This window comes from Tamandua tetradactyla, chromosome 11, assembly GCF_023851605.1.
Source record: "Tamandua tetradactyla isolate mTamTet1 chromosome 11, mTamTet1.pri, whole genome shotgun sequence".
Taxonomy (NCBI): domain Eukaryota; kingdom Metazoa; phylum Chordata; class Mammalia; order Pilosa; family Myrmecophagidae; genus Tamandua; species Tamandua tetradactyla.
The window spans coordinates 47,726,856-47,738,992 of NC_135337.1; the positions used below are offsets into that span (position 1 = coordinate 47,726,856).

General features: G+C 38.4%; 1 protein-coding gene across 4 annotated transcripts in view; it reads left to right on the forward strand.

Annotated features, from left to right (window-relative positions):
- The first annotated feature begins 256 nt into the window (after positions 1-256).
- Positions 257-12,137, forward strand: part of USP33 (ubiquitin specific peptidase 33) — a 101,762-nt gene continuing 89,881 nt past the window's right edge. For 2 of the 4 annotated variants that reach the window (XM_077120566.1, XM_077120567.1), the window contains exon 1: positions 257-488. The gene's annotated coding sequence lies outside the window, so the exon portion shown is untranslated. The remainder of the gene's footprint in view (positions 489-12,137) is intronic. The other 2 variants (XM_077120561.1, XM_077120563.1) reach the window with 1 other exon arrangement.

Below are 12,137 nucleotides of genomic sequence, written 5' to 3' on the forward strand. Positions count from 1 at the left end.
GTAATTCATCGAAACAAGGCTTTATAACGGTTGTAGTGTGAATGTATAAGAGGGGGAGAAAACGTGTAAAATAAAAAGAATGCCCAGAGCCTTAAACTGCTCTGCGCTTGAAACAGTATCTATTCTCCTAACTGCTTCTGAAGTTCCAGCTGCGCGGGCTGATTTCAGTGTCCGTACCTGGGCCGGGCCTCCATGTCCGGGCTCCGCCCACAGGGCGGGCTCTCCACCTGGCCACGCCCCTCCCCGCCCTCTCGCGACGCCCCAGACGCCTGTGGCGACCGCCGGGCACCGGAAGGAGTCGCGGCTGTTGCGGGAAGTGGCTGGTTCGGGCGGAGGGGATCCCGCGGGTGGCGCCGCGAAGCGGTTTTTCGGCCCTCGGGGCTCGACACCGCTCCACTTCGAGGCCAGGGGAAGAAAAGTGCTTGCGGAGGGGCGGCCTCAGGTCACCGTTGGACGCGCTGGCAGGGCCTGAGGGGAAGGCCGTGGAGGTGAGCGCGGCGCTGTTGGGAGGGGCGCGGGGCCGAAGGGCGTCTCGCTCGCCTCAGGGGGCCGGTCTCTGCTCTCTCTCCCGCGCGCGGGTTATCCGGCTTCTTTTTCTTGGTCCGGGGGTGATGGTGGTCGCGCAAGCCAGACGGAGGCCTCGGCTTCTTAGTCCTGTGTTGCTGGGATAAGCCGTGGTCGGCGGAGCACCCGTGTCAGTCGATGATTTGGGGAAGGGTTCCTAGGGGCGCTCTCCTGGGAAGCGGGAAGGGTGAGGCGAGTGCCGAAGAAGGGCTCTACTCTTTGCCGAGTCTCGTCCCGGCCCCCCAGGGTCGCTGGCCCCTCTTGGTGGGCTTAGACTACTGAAAGCCGTTGGACGCGCCAACTCTGGTTCAGGTTTCGCTTTGCGGCGCAATCGGGGTCTCCGTCCCGATGTGGTCCCAGCGGCCCCGTTATTCATGGTTATGAACGGGAAAGCCTAGGTGTCATCGTCCCTGGAAATTAATTTTCTTTTACCAGTGTTTGATCCTGACTGTTGCAAAGATTACCCTTATCGCACCTTTTGTTTGGGTCAAATTTCCATGGTGTGTGGTTTCCCAGACCGTTACTGTTAAATGTTTTCCAATTCCAAAACGCTATTCATTTGAATATCTACTGGGTGTAAACTGAGCTTTGGATGAGATTATTCTAGGTGTTTTAAACTTAACTGTTTTGGGCGTCCACATTCTCCTATGATCAGTATTAGGCCTGGAAAATTGAGCCAGATGGTGAAATTATGGCAGGAACATAGACTCTAAACTGAGGGTGAATTTTATCACAAGAATTCCGAGAATTCTTGCTAAATAAATCTATGAGTTTGTTTAATCACATTAGTTCATCTTAAAATTTTTGTTTTGGAAAGTAATGAGGCTGTTCCAATTCTGATTCTGGTTGAGACAGGGCAACTGTGTAATCTGGAAAGTTTTCACTAAATCGGATTATCATAAGAGGTTATTTTTTTCGAATTTATAAATATTGTCAGTTCATATTCTTACTATAAATAAGGGGATTAGTAAAGACTTTCTTTTTTAATTTTCTTTTTTCTTTTTTAATTTTTTAATTAAAAAATAACAAGCAAACACATTCTTATGATCATTCTGTTCTACATATATAATCAGTAATTCACAATAGCATCACGTAGTTGCTTATTTATCATCATGGTCATCTGTTAGAACGTTTGCATCAATTCAGAAAAAAGAAATAGAAAGACAACAGAAAAAATTTCATACATACCATACCCCTTACCCCTCCTGTTCACTGATCACTAGCATTTCAATCTAAATTTATTTTAACATTTGTTCCCCCTATTATTTATTTTTATTCCATATGTTTTACTCATCTGTTGATAAAGTAGATAAATGACCATCAGACAAAAGGTTTTCACAATCACACAGTCACATTGTGAAAGCTGTGTCATTATACAAGCATCTTCAAGAAACATGGCTACTGGAACACAGCTCTACATTTTCAGACAGTTCCTTCCAGCCTCTCCATTACATCTTGACTAACAAGGTGATATTTATTTAATGCATAAGAATAACCTCCAGGATAATCTCTCGATTCTGGAATCTCTCAGCCATGGACACTTTATTTTGTCTTGTTTTGCTCTTCCTCCTTTTGGTGGAGAAGGTTTTCTCAATCCCTTGATGCTGTCTCAGCTCATTCTAGGATTTCTGTCCCACGTTGCCAGGAAGGTTTACCCCCCTAGGAGTCATGTCCCATGTAGACAGGGGGAGGGAAGTGAGTTTACTTGTGTTAGCTGGAGAGAAAGAGGCCACATCTGAGCAACAAAAGAGGTTCTCTTGGGGGTGACTCCTAGGCCTAATTTGAAGTAGGCTTGACCTATCCTTTGTGGGGTTAAGTTTCATATGAACAACCCCTCAAATTGGGGGCTTAGCCTATTGCTTTGGTTGTCCCCACTGCTTGTGAGAATATCAAGAATTCAACTTAGGAAAGTTGAATTTTCCCCCTTTCTCACCATTCCCCCAATCTTGCAAATACTTTTAGTAAAGACTTTCTTTAAAGACTGCTAATTTTAAGAAAAAATAATAGTAGTTACAGTGTGCTGGGAGCTTTAGTTATTTCATTTACTTTGCCAGGATTGAAAATAAAAGAACAGTATGAAAAAATACCCCAGAAATAAAGTATTTGAGCTCCTATTGTGTGTAAGAGGTATATAGTCTATTAAGGATAGCTGCTTCTTGTTTTTGGTCTGGTTTATTGATAACTTTCACTTTTTTCTGTCCATTCTGAATTGTTTATAATTTATGAACAAGCAAGTCCTTTTTATATAACAGAGCAGTTTAAAGGCTTTAGATTGTGCTAAATAGATGCTTTCAAATACCTGAAATTCAGAGTTAAGGAAATAACTCATAGTTATGTATTGCTAGTAGAATTTCCAGTGACCTTTCACATATGCAGTCATATTTGATCCTCTTGCCAGTCCTCTGAGTTAATTATGTTAAAGTAATGTCTTTCCTTGTGACAGCATTTTGCGATTGTGTAAGGATCAGAATTTCTCTAAAGCCTAAAATCTTGTTGAAGCTGTCTTTGAAATAAAATGAGATTCAGATTAAGATATTGTGAACTATAACAGACCCTGGGCTCCTCACAAGAAAATGAAATACATAAAATGGTGAAAGATTATTGGTTAAAAAAACAAACGTATGTTAAATGTAGTCATTTTTAAAAAAGAATTAGCAGCTCTATTTCTTTAGTGTTTAAAACATTTTTAAATATTATTTTAAAGTGCAAGAGATTTCAGGAGCAGCTTGGTAAGTAGAAGAGCTGCAGAGAGTCTGAGATGAGTACATTTTGTTTCTTTTAACTGTCTTTAAAGAGCATCATGAGTTATGTACAATGTAGTATGTATATATTAATGAGAATGAGTATTTAAGAAACAACATGTGTTTCAAAATAAATGTCCTTTCTAGAAGTAACTTTAGAAGGCTAAATATAAATAGAACAATGTGAGTTTACCTGGACAAGACCCTTTGGAAATAAAAAGAATGAAACATGGTTTCTATTGTTGAGATGCTTTATAGTCAAGCTTGAGGTCAACATATGTAATATTTTACAAAACTACAGTAAGTGCCTTCTGAGGGTTATGGATTTCTTAAGGAATTTAGGTGAGGAAGATGCTGCTTGTGGTTGGGGCTTAGTGGAGATGGCATTTGAGAGGAGTGAGCTTCTGAAAAGTTTTCAACAGATTGGTATGATAAGACATTTCTAATATGAAGAGATTATGGAGTTCCTGGGAAGTTAAAGCATCATTAGAACAATTTGGCTGATAATAATGCATGGTTTATGTAAATTAGTGAGAAGATAAAGAAGGGCCAAATTATGAAAGATCTCATTGAAGGTGTTTGATAATGAGAGGAATGTGAATCATCTGAAAGCAAAATGGGCTGTAATTGTTATCAAGAAGAGAAGACCATTTGACTATCCTTAGGATAGCAACATCAGTTTTGTGGCCCTTGTGGTTTCTTTGAAGTCCTCTCAAGTGTATACCTCAAGGATAAGGATATGCATGCAGGTGGAATTGCAGAAACACAAGTGAAGATGTGGGTAAAGTGATTAGGGGAAGGTTAAGAGCCACCTGGGGGGCTTAATCCTGTGGAGATTTTTGTAGAACTGTCTCAGAATTATCGTATCATGTGAAGGGGAATTTGGGGGTGGGAAAGAGAGTAACCACCTACTCTTGACCTTCACTGATTGAGATTACCCCTGAAAATGCCTGATTGGACAACTGCTAGTTATCCTGAGCTGAGCAAAGTCCTGAGATGCTGGAAAATTTAAAAGAAGCAGAGAAGTGGTTGAGGTGTGAAGCTGTCACTGCCTAGAAACAAGATGCAAGTGAATACTGAGATGACCTAAATAAAAGCCTCAATTTAGGTAGATATGTAGAAGAGATATGAAATGAGGCGAAGTGATGAAGGCAGAGCAGTAGAATTTGGTAACTAGTGGAATATGGAAAGTCAGGAGGAAATCTAATATGGCATTGAGGTTTGGAAGTTAGGTAACTTGTCAAGGGAAAGGGTTTTCAGAGGGTCACTGATTTTCAAATTAGGTATTTCTTGAAAATCAAAGAATTGGTAATAGAGTAGAACATGAAAGACTAATCATTCAAAAAGAAAAGGATAGGGGTGGAGACTTGAACAGTGCTTCCACTCCCTCCAATTTTTATGGTACCTAATCCATACTTGATTGGAACATTCAAGTGTGCCTTTGTTAAATTAGTCTCTGTATTCTCAGGGTTTAGCATAGTCCTGAAATAAGTAATATGGTAAAAATAAAGCACTATATGTGACATGAAGTAAAGAGGCCATTTTTCTATTGCTCTTAGCTATTTCTAAAATCTAGGAGGAGACATTTCTAATAGTTTTAGTGGAGACATTATTATTTTTATTTTTTTTAATTAGAAAAATTGTCACATGCCTTTTTTCTATACATGGTGCACAATCGGTGTCTCACAATAGCATCACATAATTGTGTATTCATCACAGTGATCACTTTTTAGAACATTTGCGTCACTCCAGAAAAAAGAAATTAAAAAACCAAAAACTCACGCATACCATACACCTTACCCCTCCCTCTCATTGACTACATGTATTTCCATCTACCCAGTTTATTTTACTCCTTTCCCCCCTATTATTCATTTATTTATTTTTATCCATGTTTTTTACTCATCTGTCCATACCCTCAGTATAAGGAGCATCAAACACAAGGTTCTCACAATCACATAGTCGCATTGTAAACATATCTTTATACATTCCTCTTCAAGAATCTAGGCTACTGGAACACAGCTCAACAGTTTCAGGTACTTATCTGTAGCCTTTCCAATACACCATAAAGTAAAAAGGGATATCTATATAATGCATAAGAATAACCTCCAGGATAACCTCTCAACTCTGAAATCTCTCAGCCACTGAAACTTGATTTTGTCTCATTTCTCTCTTCCCTGTTTTGGTCAAGAAGGTTTTCTCAGTGTCTTGATGGTGAGTCCTGGCTTATCCTAGGCTTTCTGATTCACATTGCCAGGGAAATTTATATCCCTGGGCGTTGTGTCCCACATAAGAGGGAAGGCAGTGAGTTCACATGCAGAGTTGGCTTAGAGAGAGAAAGGCCACATCTGAGCAACAAAAGAGGTTCTCTGGGGGTGACATAATTTTAAGTAGACTTAGCCCATCCTTTGCAGGAATAAGTTTCATAAGGGCGAACCCCAACATTGGGGGCTTGGTCTATTGATTTGGTTGGCCCCACTGCTTGCGAGAATATCAGAAATTCTCCAGATGGGAAAGTTGAACACCTCCCCCCTTCTCCCCATTCTCCCAAGGGAACACCACAAATACTTTCTTCACTGCCCAAATCACTCTGGGATTTGTTGGGGTATCCTACCAATCTGTACAAGCCAATAAAATCTCCCTATTCAAGATTCTGTGTACTTACGGTGTCAAACTAAACTGATCATAAAAGTTAAATTAGGAAATGCACTAACAAAATATAAATTTTGCACCAAATAAACATCTTACCTTTTTAGTCTCATCTAGAAGTTGAGGTTTTAAAATATGGATATCATCCTTTACCCAAACTTCTAGTATACCTTAGTCCTATCCTTATCAGCTTCATTCATATATCTAGTTGAAGTCTGATCCCTTCTTCAGCTTTTTAAACAGTTCCTGTATGAGGTATTGTTCACTTTCACAGCTTCAGGGCTCTATTTCTGAGTCTCAGGTGTCACATAAGTACCCAAAGTTTCTGGGAAAGACCATGTTATATACAAACAGCTCAGTACCTCAGAATTTATGTATGTGACTGCTGTAAGAGCTTATAGTCTAGGACACTTTACAATAAGCCCCAACCTGATAACCCGTGCTTGCGACTTTAGTTCACTGAGTAGTTTTTATATTATAGTTAGTCCATATGATTGAGGCATGAGAATATTTGTCTTTTTTTCCTGACATTTCATTCAACATACAGCTGTTAAGATTCATTCACCTAGTTGCATGCCTTACAACTTCATTCTTCCCTGTGGCCGCTCAGTAGTCCATTGTATGTATACACCATAGTTCCCCTTTCCATTCCTTAATCGTTGTGTTCTTAAACCACCCCCATTCATTGTGGATCAGGAACACTGCCACCATAAACACAAGTGTGCAAATGTCCATTTGTGTCTCCACACTCTGTTCTTCCAGGTATATTCTGAGCAATGGGGTTTCAGGATCATGTGGCAAACCAACCCCTAGCCAGTGGGGGCATTATTTAGATGACTAGACTTTGATTGTTTTTATAGTCATCAGTATTATAATTTGGTGAAAAAAAAAGAAGATTGACAATTTTTCTTAGAATGATTCTCATTTGAATATGGTGACCATTTTTTTTTCCAAGTTTTTACATGGTCTACGTAAGTATTTGTAATGGCTACCTCATAATACTGATGCCCTGCCATTTAATTACCCCTCCGTATTGTTCAGAAATGAGACTTTTAGGGTGAAAATTACCATCAGCCTGTTTGAACCATTATTAGAACTTTATCATGTTCTCTCTTCTCTTCCTCTCTCTCTTTCTCTCTGCTGTCATGGTGTCTGCCATAATTTTTTCTACTAGATGTGACTAGAAATTGACCATGCTTAACCATTTATCATTTTTATAGTATGTTTGTTTGCTAAAGCTGCTGGAATGCAATACACCAGAAATGGAATGGCTTTTAAAAAGGGAATTTATTAAGTTGCAAGTTTACAGTTCTAAGGCTATAAAAATGTCCAAACTAAGGCATCCAGATAATGACATACTGGTTCAAGAAAGGCCAATGTATCCAGGACACCTTTGTCAGTTGGGAAGGCACATGTTGACATCTGCTAGCTTTCTCTCCAGACCTGTCATTTCAAAAGGCTTCCAGGGGGCATTTTCTTTCTTCATATCCAAAGATCTCTGGCTGTGTAGGTGTTGAAGCTTTTTCCAAAATGATTCCTCCTAAAGGACTCCAGTAGTTGAATTAAGACCATCTTGAATGGGTGGAAATACATCTCCATGGAAACCACCTAATCAGAAGGTCTCACTCACAGTTGAGTAGGTCACGTTTGCATGGAAACAACTTAATCAAAAAGATCCCAACCAGCAATTTTGAGTCAGAATTAAAGAACATGGCTTTTGTGAGGTACACAACAGTTGTAAAGCAGCACGTAGAAATACGGGTTTTTTTCTTTATAGGAAATGTTAATTGGTATTTTTTACAGATCTTAATTAAGCTGTTTTCTCTGTTAATCGTTTTAGTTTCCTGGCTGTTAAGTCAAATACCATACATGGCTTAAACAGTAGGGATTTAGTGGCTCATGGTTTTGAGGCTAGGAGAAGTCCAAAGTCAAGGAATCATCAGGAAATGCTTGCTCCCAGAAGACTGATGTTCTAGTGCTAGCTGCCAGCAATCCTTGGTCTTTGGCTTATCTGTCATGATACAGTGCATATGATGGCCTCTCCAGGCTGTTCTTTGTGACCTTCCCTATAAGGCTTTCAGTAATAGGAGTAAGGCCCATCCTGATTCAGTTAGCTCACACCTTAACTGAAGTAACCTCACCAAAAGGTCCTCTTTACAATGGTTCATACCCACAAAAATGAATTAAGTTTAAGAACATGTTTTTCTGGGGTACATAGCTCCAAGCTACCACAATCATCTAATTATGTTGATGGCATTTTAAAAGTTTTGTATAGGACATATTAAGTACCCTAATACTCTAGTACCTTTATTTGAGTTAACAGAACTAAAGTGGATATATTCTTTTGTGTTTTACTGTTTTCCTATTTATAACTTCCTTGTGTATTTTCCATAGATATTTTTTAACTTTTTATTTTGAAGTAATTTCAAATTTAAAAGACAGTTGTAAAAATAATACAAACCTCACACAGAGAACTCCATAACAGTGCATTTCCTGTAAACCACACATAAATGGATCATGTTTTTTCATCCAGTCTGTCATTTGCCGACTTTCAATAGGAGAGTTTAGTCCACTGATATTTGAAATAATAACTAAGAAAGAAGAATTTATTTTGGTCATTCAACCATTTCTTTTCTGTTTATTTTATATATTTTTGTTCCTTAGTTACTCTGATTTCTTTAAAAAAACTTAGTTGCCTTTTTTTTATATGTTATATGGTGGAGGTCACATTTCATTCTTTTTCCATCTGAGTATCCTGTTTTACAGTGCCTTTTGTTGAATTTTTGTTTTGTTTTGTTTGTTTTTTTGTTGTTTGCTTACTTATTTGTTTTGGGAAGTGCATGGGCTGGGAGTCGAACCTGGGCAGGCAAGAATTCTACAGCTGAACTACTCTTGCACTCCCTAGTTGGTTTTTTATAACATGCCACTTTGATTACCTTCTTTCATTTACTTTATATATTTTAGTTATTTTCTTAATGGTTACCTTTGTAATTACCATGAACATTTTAATCTAATAATGACCTAGTTTGACAAGCATGCAGATTTTCTACTTCTGTATATCCCCATCCCTCCCCCTTTGTATTGTCATTGTCTCAGATTACATCTTTTTTAAACTTTTTTTATTAATTAAAAAAATTAACAAACAAAACATTAAGATATCATTCCATTCTACATATACAATCAGTAATTCTTTTTTTTTTTGAATTAGACCATATTTTTTTTTATTAATTAAAAAAAGAATTAACAAAACAATTAGAAATCATTCCAATCTACATGTACAATCAGTAATTCTTAATATCATCACATAGTTGCATATTCATCATTTCTTAGAACATTTGCATCAATTTAGAAAAAGAAATAAAAAGACAACAGAACAAGAAATAAAATGATAACAGAGAAAAAAAGATTATACATACCATACCCCTTACCCCTCGCTTTCATTTACCACTAGCATTTCAAACTAAATTTATTTTAACATTTGTTTCCCATATTATTTATTTTTACTCCGTATGTTCTACTCTTCTGTTGATATAGTAGCTAAAAGGAGGAGCATCAGACACAAGGTTTTCACATTCACAGAGTCTCATTGTGAAAGCTATATCATTGTTCAGTCATCATCAAGAAACATGGCTACTGGAACACAGCTCTACATTTTCAGGCAGTTCCCTCCAGCCTCTCCGCTACATCTTGAACAACAAGGTGATATGTACTTAATGCATAAGAATAACCTCCAGGATAACTTCTCAACTCTGTTTGGAATCTCTCAGCCATTGACACTTAGTCTCATTTCACTCTTCCCCCTTTGGTCGAGAAGGTTCTCTCAATCCCTTGATGCTAATTCTCAGCTCATTCTAGGGTTTTTCTCAGTCCCTTGATGCTGAGTCTCAGCTCATTCCAGGATCTCTGTCCCACGTTGCCAGGAAGGTCCATTCCCCTGGTAGTCATGTCCCACGTAGACAGGGGAAGGGTGGTGAGTCTGCTTACTGTGTTGGCTGGAGAGAGGCCATATCTGAGCAACAGAACAGGTTCTCTTGGGGGTGACTCTTAAGCTTAATTTTAAGTAGACTTGACCTATCCCCTGTGGGGTTAAGTTTCATATGAACAAACCCCAAGACTGGGGGCTCAGCCTATAGCTTTGGTTGTCCCCACTGCTTGTGAGAATATCAAGAATTCAACTTGGGAAAGTTGAGTTTTCCCCCGTTCTCACCATTCCCCGAAGGGGACTTTGCAAATACTTTTCCGCTCACTGATCAAATCGCTCTGGGATTCATCATGGCATCACTTGGACAAACCAACAAAATCTCATGTCCTATACCAAGTTCCATGTACTTAAGGTGTTCAATCAACTATCTACATAAGTTATATTAGGAGATGCACTAGTGAAAGTATAGATTTGTACCAAATAAACATTTTTTGCTTTAGTCTCACACATTAGTTGAAGTTTTAAACTATTAAGTACCATCTGTTTTCAGCACCCTGCAATAATGACATTCCTTTGTTCTTCCTCATGCAAAAACATTTTTAAAATTTGTACATTGTACATTTCACTATTATTATACACTCTAGGCATTCCTAGATTATACCATCTTGATCTTTGCCATCTATCTTTCTTTCTGATTTCAGTTATGTCCCCAGCCCTCCTCCCTCTATCATTCTCACATGCAGCTTTATTCAGTGTTTTAACATAATTACATTACAGTTAGGTAGTATTGTGCTGTCCATTTCTGTTTTTATATTCAGTCCTGTTGCACAATCTGTATCCCTTCAGCTCCAGTTACCCAGTATCTTACCCTATTTCTATCTCCTGATGGTCTCTGTTACCAAGGAAATATTCCAAGTTTATTCACTAATGTCGGTTCATATCAGTGAGACCATACAGTATTTGTCCTTTTGTTTCTGGCTAATCACACTCAGCATAATGTCCATTCATGTTGTTACATACTTCATAACTTTATTCTGTCTTACAGCTGCATAATATTCCATCTTATGTAAATGTCACAGTTTGTTTAGCCAACTGTCTGTTGATGGACATTTTGGCTGTTTCCATCTCTTGGTAATTGTTAATAATGCTGCTATAAACATTGGTGTGTAAATGTCCATTTGTGTCCTTGGCCTCGTGTTCTTTGAGTAGAGACAGCATGTAGATGGGTCCTGTTTCTTAATCCATTCTGCCAGACTATGTCTTTTGATTGGAGAGTTTAATCCATTAACATTCAGTGTTATTACTGCATGGGTAGTATTCTCTTCTGCTATTTTGCCTTCTGGATTTTATATGTCATATCTAATTTTCCTTCTTTTTACCTTTACTCATAGTCTTCCTTTCTACACTCTTCTCCACACCTCTCTCTTCTGTCTTTGTATCTGTCTCTAGTGTTCCCTTTAGTATTTCTTGCAGAGCTGGTCTCTTGGTTACCTATTCTGTCAGTGATTTTTTTTGTCTGAAAATGTTTTAATTTCTCCCTCATTTTTGAAGGACAATTTTTGCTGGATATAGAATTCTTGGTTGGCAGTTTTTCTCTTTTAATAATTTAAATATATTATCCCACTGTCTTCTTGCCTCCATGGTTTCTGCTGAGAGATCTGCGCATAGTCTTATTGGGCTTCCCTTGTATGTGATTGATTGCTTTTCTCTTGCTGCTTTCAAGATCTTCTCTTTCTCTTTGACCTCTGACATTCTGATTATTAAATGTCTTGGAGTATGTCTATTTGGATCTATTCTCTTTGGGGTACGCTGCACTTCTTGGATCTGTAATTTTAAGACTTTCATAAGAGTTGGGAAATTTTCAGTGATAATTTCCTCCATTAGTTTTTCTCCTCCTTTTCCCTTCTCTTCTCCTTCTGGGACACCCACAACACGTATATTCATGCGCTTCATATTGTCTTTGAATTCCCTGAGTCCCTACTCATATTTTTCCATTTTTTCCCTATAGTTTCTGTTTCTTGTCGGATTTCAGATGTTCCGTCCTCCAGTTCAGAAATCCTATGTTCTGTCTCTCGAAATCTACCATTGTAGGTTTCCATTGTTTTTTTCATCTCTTCTACTGTCTTTCATTTCCATAAGTTCTGTGATTTGTTTTTTCAGACTTTCAGTTTCTTCTTTTTGTTCTTTCCTTTCCTTCTTTATATCCTCCCTCAATTCATTGATTTGGTTTTGATGAGGTTTTCCATGACTGTTCGTTCGTACAT